This window comes from Humulus lupulus, chromosome 1, assembly GCF_963169125.1.
Source record: "Humulus lupulus chromosome 1, drHumLupu1.1, whole genome shotgun sequence".
Lineage (NCBI taxonomy): Eukaryota > Viridiplantae > Streptophyta > Magnoliopsida > Rosales > Cannabaceae > Humulus > Humulus lupulus.
Genome location: NC_084793.1, coordinates 120,383,852 through 120,395,761, shown reverse-complemented (window position 1 = coordinate 120,395,761; position 11,910 = coordinate 120,383,852). Strand labels below are relative to the sequence as shown.

Genomic DNA, 11,910 nt, shown 5'->3' with positions numbered 1-11,910 from the left:
CCTTAAAAAAAAAATCTTGTATATCAAAAGAGTTTAGGAAACAATCTTTTCAGTTTTCAGTGATTTTATTTTATTTTTTTTTATCACTTTTTTCTTACGTTATTTTTACATGATTTTTATTAATAGACTTTTTACATTTTTTGTTGGAAGGTGTTATGTTATGCTGACAATTCTTTTCTTTCTTTTACAATTCTAGTGTTAAAATATTTACTCTATTTTTTTTTATAAAAAGGGTATTTTTTTCAATTTAAAATTCTTATCCACCTCCATAACTATATAAATTTGTTAAAATATTTCATTGTAAAATTATACAAGAGGATATAACTTGATTTTAATTTATAATATATTTTTTAAAATAAAATTCAGCTAATGATAAATATATTTTATAAAATAAAGATTACAAAAAAAATTACAATTAATAAATAAATACAAATTTATCATTTCAATTCAATACTAAAAGTTAAATATTATAAAATAAAAAATAGCTAACAAAGTAAAATATTTTTCTAAGTCCACAAATTGTAAAGTGAGTTTTAGTCTGATTGATTCGCTATTAGAAAACTGTATTTTTGAAAAGTGGGATTCTGAAATGTAAATCTGAATTTAGTGACTAAAAATCTGTTTCTGAAAATGTGATTCGTTTCAATGTCAGTAAATTGTTTTTTAATTTTAAAAAACTGAATCTGTGATTAGTATTAAATTTGAAAATATAACAGAAACTAAATACTTGATTGGTTCAGCTGAATCTGAATATTATTTTAATTTTATATATTTTATATACATATGTTGTATAATATTAAATTTTGATTTATCAATAGATTTAATTAAGTAAAATTTAATTATATTGATAAATTAAAATTTAATAATAGTACATTGATTAAATTCATAAAAATATTGCATTGCCATTAATTTTGATTTTTTTTCTAAATTAAAGTTACGTTTTTATTAATTAACTAAACGTTGTTGTTATAACTAAGCCACATTTGTCTAGCAATGTCATCTCTAAAATTTTCCATCTGAGCCATATAAACTTGACTAAAATTAATGTCGGGTGCCTCAGAAATTCCTGCTTCATCTCCTTGTTGTTGGTTTTATATTGTTGTATTAGACTGGCTTTCAGTTCCTTCAATATCTTCAACAAGTGTGGCATCAACTAAATATTGTTCAAATATTCTATCATTAATATAATGCATTTTGATCCAGTTGTGGATAGCACAACATGCTATTGGTATCCGACGTTGCTTTCCAAGCAAGTATGGAGGCATTGACTTCAAAATTAGAAACCTGGCTTTTAGAAGTCCAAAACAACGTTCAACCACATTACGCAATGATGAGTGCCTATAATTGAATAACTCCATCGCACCTCTAGGATGGTTCCTGTAACGCCCTACTTCCTTAGAGTCGTTACTGGTGAGTTTAAAAACGTGCTTTCAACTCACTAATCAAGGTTTTAAGTCAAACAGTGTAATTAAGCCATAAACAGAGGAAAAATTTAGAATTTAGTCCATATCATTGAAAATCGTAAAAGTTTGACACATAGTGTAATATCCAACATTTTCATTATACATTTATTTATTATAAATCAGAGTTTTAATACATAAAATGTACAAGTTTACAAATTTAAGAAATAGTAATGGAAAAATAGTGTTTAAAATATGATTTTATGTTTTTAATGAGATTAAAGAGAGAGAAACTTGAGTAGTCAAGTATTGGACCCAAATGTCATATAATTTTAATTGGGGATTTTTATAAAATTAAGAAAGTTTTGCTAAAGGGCTTATTTGAAAAGAATTTTAGTATTTTGGGTCCAAGTGTAATTTTTTAAAAAAAAGAAAAGGCTTCAGCCTTTCCTTTTTTACCCGAGCCCCCCTCTCTCTCTCCTCAGAAAATCTCTCTCTCTCTCTCTCTCTCTCTCTCTCTCTCTCTCTCTCTCTCTCTCTCTCTCTCTCTCTCTCTCTCTCGTGTGCGTGCGTCTGCCCGACCACCGAACGTCCACCGGCGATCACCGTTTATAGCCACGCGCCGAACCGTTGGATTCAGAGGCCTCCAAACCATCGACCACGCGGGAATCTAGAGCTCACTCGCCGATTAAACACCTCAACTGGTCGATTTAAGTTCGGCCACCCCGCGACTTCAAAGTTGCGATTCGGCCACGTCGGGCATCCGTTTGCCGATCTGTCACCACCATCGTGTTCCTCGTATTGTGGGCTTCAAAACCCAATAACTGATTCCTACATCTACCATAGTTGGGTGGTGGGCCCACCGCAATCCACCGTAGACCGACGATCGAAACTTAGTGTTCGAGGTTTTGAAGTACGTTTTGAGTCTCAGAAAATCATTGTTTGACTTGTTGTGGAACCCGATCACTTTGGTATAATTTCTTTGACCTATATATTGTGATTTAATTGTGATTGATTAGAATAATTGTTATTATGTGTATTTATAGTATATAATTATACTGGCTGTCTGGGATTATATGTATTTTTTATACAGGTTTTGATTTTGGAATTGTCCACTTTATAGCCGTTGTGCTGTCCAATTTTCTAGAAAATATTAAATATTAAATAAATTATAAAAATACATATTTAATTGATTTTCCATTAATATGGAAATTATTATGATTAATTAATTTTAATTATTATTGTTATTGTTTTGTTAAGTAAATCAAGAATACAGATTCATATATATATATATATGAAAAGTATGATTTATAGTAAACCTATTATTTAACCATTATTATTGTATATTAATATTTTTATTAATATTTGAATATTAAAATAATATCAAATATTAGTTTCTTACAGTTATTGATGTTTGTAAGACCAGTGAATTTTGGAGAAAGTATATTTATTATATCACTGGAATTGATATTATGACTAATTAATAATAATATAAATATTTATATTTATATTATTATCATTATATTGATTATTACAATTTTATGTTAAAAATATGATTTCTTTTATAAAATGACTATTTGAATAAATATACATTCATATATGTATTGTTATTGAGGTATTTTGTTATTATTATTGAAATAAGTTTATTTATAGATGATAATTATTATTGTTGTTGTTATTATTATTATTATTATTATTATTATTATTATTATTATGAGAGTACATTATTAAATGAGCAATGTTTTATATGAAGAGTTATTTGTATTACGTTGATAATAATTATTATTATCATTCATATAATTTATGGTATTGTTAATATACACTATCAATAGTGTATATTTACGATTTTGATATAATTTAATAAATGATGTGCCTTGAATAGGATTTGTATGGATTTGATTGATTGACTCTTGCTGAGCAATTTTAAAATAAGCTAAGGACCTAAGGTAAGTAAATCTCACCTTTTGTGCTTAAGTGTAAGATGCATGACTACATTGATTGTGTACATCTGATGAGTTAAGTATGGTATGATGATGATGCATATGATAAGTATGTGAAGAGTGGTTATATGAACACCATAAGGGTGTTGTGTGATATGTAATTGATGAATTCTGTAATATGTGAAAGATGTCTTACTTGGTTAAGAATGATATGAATTATGTGCAAGTATGTGTTCTTATGTTGATGGATATGTGGATTACTTTATGTTCATGATTTGTTATATGTTATGATATATGAAGCGTTTAAGTTTTTAGGCTGGAAACCTTAGACCTGAGCCATAGCTCTACGTTAAGGTATAACAACGCCACCAACCCAAAGCTTCATGTATTATTACTAAAGATGTTTTGAGTTATATGAGATGTGAAACAATGCCTTGATTGAATACCATCAAACATGAATCATGAACATGAACATTGACATTTCAGCATCAGCATGTATGCATGGCATGTACAGTTATGTGATACATTATTATGTGATATAAGACCATGCATATAAATATGAGGAAAATTGTAAAATGCCTTGAAATGTCTTATGTGAAGTGAACATTTTAATGACACAAGGCTTAAGCAAAGTGATAATAAGATGTTTAAAAAGGGTGCCACTGTTTTGATGAAGCAATCAAGTAAGTTCAGTAAAGAAGACGGAAGTCTATAAGACTTATAGTGGCTGCCCACTAGTGTGGGCTAGGTCAGAGTTGACCATTCAGATATGTTTGTCATGTTTCCGTCTTTCTCCTCCATATGTGTAATAAGTATGGCAGCTATGGCAACGATGAAATGAGTGTTATGATAAGCCTAGCTATGATGATGGCTAGCCGGAGGAGAACCCATGGGATTCTATATGATATGTGTAACAAGCCCTGCAGGCATTGGCCGAATCAAACAGTGTGCACAAGTGATATTGGGCCCATAAAAATGTGAAACTAAAAGAAAGAGCATAAAAGTAAAGTTTGAAAGTGCATGAGCAATAAATGAAATGCATAAGTATATAAGTCAGCATATTAGTATATGTTCACTACAAACTCACGACATTCATGTGTATGTGTATGCATGAGATTTGCTTACTGAGCGTTAGCTCATTATGTTATTTTCCAACATTTTTCCAGGTGTGGCTTTAGCTGTTGAGCAACTTGTGGAGCACGGACTCAGTATCAATGCAATAATGGTTTAGAGTTTTCATATGGCTGCCTTAAATTTAAAGTATTCATACGTGTAATAATTTCTACTAATAAGTTTATATAAAAGTTTTAAAATTTTTTGTATTTCTTCGTATCATTTTATTTAATTATTTTGGTCAAGTGCCTAACATACTCGTAAACTCTAGAATTACGAGTATGTGGCAAACGTACCCTACCTTAGGGACGTTACACATAGGATCCCAAAATACAGTTTAGAAATGTTTACAACATAAAAATAGAACCAAGTCGGCTAAACGACAAAATCTAAGTTCATTTACAAGCATCTCCCAAAATCCTCTGGCTGTGGCAGCCAGGCTGGCCAAACATGTACACGCCGCCTCACGCCTGCTGTACTCATAGTTGGTTGACCTTCTCTTTACCCTTACCTGCACCACAGAGCATCTGTGAGCCAAAGCCCAGCAAGGAAACCCACAAACAGATAACATATGCAACACATATATCAAGCATATAAACAAGCCACCAATGGGCTAAACACATACGGCCTAGCCGTCCCAGGCATTTACCAAGCCCTGGAATCGCGGACCACGCCGTGAGGATATCCCAGGTATCCTTTTAGGGACTCGCCCTGGCAACTCGCACTCCACGTGCTCAACGCTGCTCCAGGCCCCTTGTCGTTCCCGGCCCTTCGCCGTTCTCGGTCTACACCGTTCCCGGCTCTTGCCGACCATTCACATCATAACATACACATCATAGCAAACAAGCACATAATTCCAGCATATTCAGTTAAAGGGCTACGCCCCGCAGTTCTAGCATATTGGGCTCAGCCCTGCATACCAATTCTATTCAAACACTTTGGGCTCAGCCCTGCACACAAGCTCTATGGGAACAAGGGTTTTCTTACCTGAGTTCCGTGCTTTCTGAGCACCGATGCCCTGAGCACAGTCCTCTAACTTGAGCCTCGCCGAAACCCTAGTCACAACACATTAACAATATCCATCCATCAAGTTTTAATCCAATAAATAACTTTGAGCCATAACCCTAACCTCCGGGACCTTGAATTCTATCAATCCGGGTGATAAAATCCATCTCGAGCCTTACCCATTAAGTTCCCAAGCCTAAATACCCTTAAAAACTCAAACTGGCACTAAGGGTCGCGTCTCCACCCCCAAGAGTCGCGGCTAGCCTCAAAACAGAGGCTAGCACACCCCTGCAACACACACGGGCTGCGGCGCTCATGAACTTCTCAGCCACCCTCGGCCGCACGCGCACACGGGCCACGGCGCGCCCATCCTAGGGTCGCGGCCCTCATCACCAAACCCAGATTTTCTCACCATTTTCCTACACCTTTCCTCAAGCCAATTCATCCTAAACTCATCTATCAAACCCAAATAATTAACACATATATTCCAGCTCAATAACAACTCAGTAACAACATCAAAACCCATCAAAATCTGCTCCAAAACCCAACTAAAACACCCATACACAGATCAAGCTTAACTAACATGCATACTCTAGCAAACCAGCAACAATTCTCAACATAATCCCCATAATTAGAGCTTACCTTGCTGAACTCAATCCCTGGGGTTGATCCTCAATCCTTAAGCTTCAAGCTCCTAAGATATCTCAGCTGAAATCCTTCTAGTTTCTAGCCAATTCCTCCAAGTTTCCCTTTGAGTCTGCCTTAGAGAGTAAAGAAGAGAAGAAGATAAGAGTTATCTCAGTTATGAAAGATTGTATATGTCGGTTTCCCCAAAGTTCTAAGTAATTCCTCCTTTTTGTTTTATTCAGCTTAAGTCTATGTGGTTACCTCAAGGCTCGGGTACCCAAAACGTCCCCCCGAGGGCAAAATGGTAAATTTCCCCAATATTCCCGCCTAGACATTCTATCCTCAAATATATCTCCAAATATTTATCTTCATGTCCCAACAGTCCCGTAACACACCTAGTACCCAAATTACCCCTCGACTCACCCCGAGTCTAAATCTCAACCCTGTTGTGACTTTCCGACTAACCGCTCCCCAGGACTGTCTCAGATCGTGCTGCACAGACATATCACATATATAACATTTATCACACTTATGCCCCTAATATCCAGACGGGGCCCACATGCACATTTAACTCAATTAAACATGCATCATTAACATATATCCACACATATCCACCTATTAGCATATTAAATCACTTATTGCCCTCCAGGCACACTAATCTAGGCCCTAAGCCCGATTAGCAAATTCGGGTCGTTACAGTTCCCTCTTCCTCTAAAGCGGCACAAGTGATAACATTCACCACAATATGGTGCTAGAAACCCAGACATATTTGGATAGCCAGAATCAACAACATAGTATTTACCTATATTAAAATCACTTATTATTAACAAGGGAATGTAAAAGAAAATTATAATGCATCAAGACAAGTGTAATTTAAGACCTGGTGGTGGCATAGGAAAATTATCATATTTTCTAATTGCATCAAGAAGTACTCGAGAGTCATTGTTTGTTCCTTCCCATCCAGCGTAAACATAAGTAAACATCATATTAAAGCATGCAGCCATTGCACTTTGTGTTACATGCAACAAAATAAGTTTGAAATTGCTTACATGAACGGAGCTCGTGAGTGACAAGTTTTACTATATGATCAGCCCAAATAAGTACACAAACAACAAGACTATTCTACCAGAAGGTTAAAAATAAATATGAATCTCAACCATTGACAAAGCATTTCCAAAATTTTGAGCAATACCAGAACGTACTCACGATCTAGTTGTTCCAGCCAATCTAGTTTTACACACACTTTATCACTAGAAAATACATGGGTATTTCTCTTAAGGATAGTTGCAATTGTGTTCCAAGGCCATTAGTCCACCCAGAAGTCGAACACTGACCTCAAAAGTTATTCTTGGTGATATAACAAAAGGATTGTCTATCACCCATTCCTGAAAGGGGATCATACAATGTAGAATTGGTTGAGTACATAAATCCACATGCAATGAGATGTCAAGAATCAAGTAAAAAAAACCAAATACTAGATAGGCCAGCTCTAGTGCTAGAGAAGTATTCTGAGAACATGATAAAGATGATCAATCATGCCAGACAAGCAACCTCCCCGAATTTAACAAGTATTTGGAGATGCCTATGGTAAAATAAAAGTAGGAATCTCAATATTAAACTTGAAAAATCCTAAATTTAACACAAATCTTGAATTATGTAGCTAAGTGTTGAACTCTGACATAAATTTTTATAATTGTGCTGCTAGCGTACCTATTCGGTCTTGTACTCCTCCTACCTAGATCTTTACTAAAGTAAATAAGGAAACTAGGGTTCTTGTGACTGTATACAAAGTCAAGGGTTGAATGATTTCTAAGATTCACTTAATAAAATTTCTTCTGAATAAAATATTGCTCTACAAACTTCTGTATTTTCATACATCCTCGAGCATGTAAGTTAGATGTCATATGCGTGTCTCTACAATCCCAAAATGGGCGCAACCCAACTACTTTGGAGCTGGTTATAGGAGCTATCTACCATGACGCTAAAAAAAATTTCTTGTTTCACATGCTTTCTGACAGAGATACAAAATAAACTATAATCAGCACAAACCTCAAACATCAGGCTATACTTTCCATCTTTATTACGCATCCTTAAATACGCCTGGCAAGATTCTGGGTCTTCCCCAAGTGGTAAAAGGTATATATCATATGTCTGCTCTATTGATTCAGTATAATCTTCAGAAAGAATAGTCTTGATTTGATCCACTGTCACCTTCTTTGCTGACTGCAATATATTCAGCATTTGTTTGTCAATATAAAGTGAAGTATAATAATAGAAAGAAAAAAAGGCTAGAAATCAGTAACAAAACAAACATAGCAAGTAAAAATGAAAGGAGAGGAAGTCAACCTTCAATATATAAGTGAGACTCTAAAATCCAATAAAAGGATTAAACTTATTAGTAATCTTTATATGAGCTGTTTGGAGATCTGGCTCAATGAAGGCCTTGTACATTGGATATACCTGTAGAATGCCAAGACATCAAGGAATTAAAATTAATAATCAACCACACATTAAAAATCAGTGCATTAAATGGAAAAGTCGTACTGTCTCAGATATCTGATGAATAATTTCTTGAGGTTCTTGGCCGGCTCGTTGTATATCCCGTATAACTCTTTTGACAAGGTCAAAGAGAACCCCACTTGTGACTGATACTCGAAGATCCAGTAAAGGCCTCAACCTTTCACTCAAAGCATAGATTCCCTCAATGACAACAATGTGAGAGCTAGGGACTTCAACTGTCCTATCATCGGGACATGCTTTAATTAGCAATTCAGCCAGATAAGTTGAGTATGAAGAGAAATAGAACATAACATAGAAGAATAGTTCTCTGTTAATACAGTTTTCCCAGCTCACGAAGGACCTGCCAGCCCTATCAATACTATTCCCTCATTGTGTTGAGCCAATAATTGACAAGCACGGATGACAATAAAAAAAAACCTTCTCAAGGGATAGAGAATCTTTAATGGGAACAATCTCATAACGAGTTGAATCCTTTCTCTTCACCAACTGGATTTGATCTTTTAACAAGCCTGGCTTTCTCTCGTTTGAAGCATCTTTACCCATTAGAGATATGTTGAACTCCTCTTAAAATATAGAATAGATAAGCACCAAAATAAGCCAAGAAAATGAAGAAATCAAAATGCAACTCAAAAATCATTTACGAAACAAACATACTTGAATTCTATACAGCATAAATAGAGAAAGTATAAAAAAAAAAACTCGACCAAAAAATAAAATAACAAAACCAATTTTTTTCTGGCTTTACACAAAAGGTCTCTATCAAAAAGTGGATTGGAAGTATCACTCACATATGGAAACTAAAAGAATTGAGCTGAATTGTTATCATAGATGCCTTTCATTGTAAAGGGAAAATAGTGTGGTTATCCCGATACTAAGAAAAGATAATTTTCCTTCTCATATTATATGATTGCTGCAATGGAACATTAGAATCATTCAAACTTTCTAAGATTACAAGGACTTTCCTAAAATAATTGAACTATTTAAAAATGGCAATGGGCTTTACCTAATACATGACATCTTTCTATCACAGAGCCATGATTTACACTTTATAAAAAACTGGCAAACAACATAACAAGCAGATACACTATTCTATTATTATATCTAACTGATATCCAAAACAATAATTTATTTTTTTTAAATACAAATAATTAATCTGAAATGGAATTTGTAGTGCAAGTGATGCACTTGAGCTAATCTCCCAATTAATTAAGGGATGCTCTTGCAACATAATATTGCAAGGAGATAGACAAAAACAAAACAAGCCCAAGTACAATCATCCACATCAACATCCCCAACCAACTCACCACACATATAGATGATCAACATCCCCTTCCATTAAACCCAGAAGCCAACCACCCAAACAAGTTAGAGTCAAAGCATATTATATATATATATATTTAGAATAAATAGTGATACCTCATATGTGGGTGTGGCTAATGGCAAAGAAGATGATTTGATCAGGCGTGCAGGCGGGGCAACAAGTCGGCGTGCAGTTAGTCAACATAATATTGCAAGGAGATAGACAAAAAAAAAAAAAAAACAAGCCCAAGTACAATCATCCACATCAACATCCCCAGCCAACTCACCACACATAGATGATCAACATCCCCTTCCATTAAACCCAGAAGCCAACCACCCAAACAAGTTAGAGTCAAAGCATATTATATATATATATATATATATTTAGAATAAATAGTGATACCTCATATGTGGGTTTGGCTAATGGCAAAGAAGATGATTTGATCAGGCATGCAGGCGGGGCAACAAGTCGGCGTGCAGTTAGTCAATCGTTCACCGTCGATGAGGAGGAAACTCAGTCCAAATGTGGAGAGGAGGAGAGGGAACGAGAAAGGATTTGATTTTAGAGTTTTGGAAAGTAATTTCCCAAACTACAGAAAAAATGATTTATGCTTTTTTTTCCAGATATAGATCAGGATTTAATTTTCAAAACACCCAACCAATCAGCTATAATCATGGGTTCCACAGATTTTAAATTTTCAAAAACATAAAATTGGATCCGGGATACCAATGAGAGGCTTAACATTTTATTTTCTTATTTCTTTCTTAATTAAGTTATTAGCAAGCTCTATTTAAATAATCAATTTCTTATTTGATTTATTAACTAAAAGTTTATTTCATTTTATCAAAATTTAATTCAAATTTCATTTCACATATTTAATTATAATAGCAGTCTTACAAATTTATATTTGGTCCAAAATTATAAATTAAAAGTCATAATTATTTTAAATTCTCAAAAATTCTTTTTATTTTTAATCCAAAAATTTAAAATGTAAATCAACAAATCTTGATAAATCTCATTTACACAAAAATAAAATTATGATAATCTTAATAAATAATATTAATAGAATTATAATTTTTATCTCATTAAGTTATTAATTAAAAAATATTATTATAAAAATTTTAATAAATTATTTTAAAAAATATTTCAATTATTTATTTTCAACTAACACTTGTATTTAGTGTTAAAAGTTATAAATTAACATTATTTTATATGTATGACCACATAACACATTAAAAGTATATATTAAAAAATTAATACATTTTTTAAAAATATATTTACATAATTTAGTTTATTTTTAAATTATATTTCGTTAGCTATATTTTTATAAATATATTTTTAGGTTTTTATATTTATAAAAAAATATTTAAAAATAATAAATAATTTATTAATATCCAATATTAAATATGATTAAAATGTTAGATAAATTATTTAAATAATTTATTTTTAACTAAAAGAAATTTAGTATTACAAATTATTAATTACTACTTTAACAAATTTTATTTCAATATTAATTAACTTTTTTTTAATTAATTGTTATTAGTTTTAAAAGAAAAAAAATAAAATAAATAAGTATTATTAATGAATTTTTATTTTAAAAAAAATTGTATTAAATATAGAATAACTAATTGAATTTGTTACACCCAGATTTCGAACCATAAGATTTGTGATCTCGAAAGCTGGATTCGTAAGGAATGGACTCGTAATGTCTGGAACACGTGTCCGCAACCTAGGCACCGAGCCTGCGAAGCAGAGACAAATTCGAAGATGGTAGCCTCGAAGCCATTACAAGCTCGAAAGACAGACACCAGAACACGTCTGATCTCGGATGGCCTCGGATCAGGGGCTCCGAACCTGACATAAGTATGAGCTCGAAGTAGCGTGATCTCCGGAAGATGTTACAGATCGAAAGTTAATGAGAGACCCAAGTGGGAACAGCACTGTCAATATAGATTGATAACTTGGGATATTCCAGTGAGTCATTTTGGAGAGACGCAGTCTGCAT

General features: G+C 33.2%; 1 pseudogene; it reads right to left on the bottom strand.

Annotated features, from left to right (window-relative positions):
* Positions 1-936: 936 nt before the first annotated feature.
* On the bottom strand, positions 937-10,483 carry LOC133797348 (inorganic pyrophosphatase TTM2-like; annotated as a pseudogene).
* Positions 10,484-11,910: the final 1,427 nt, after the last annotated feature.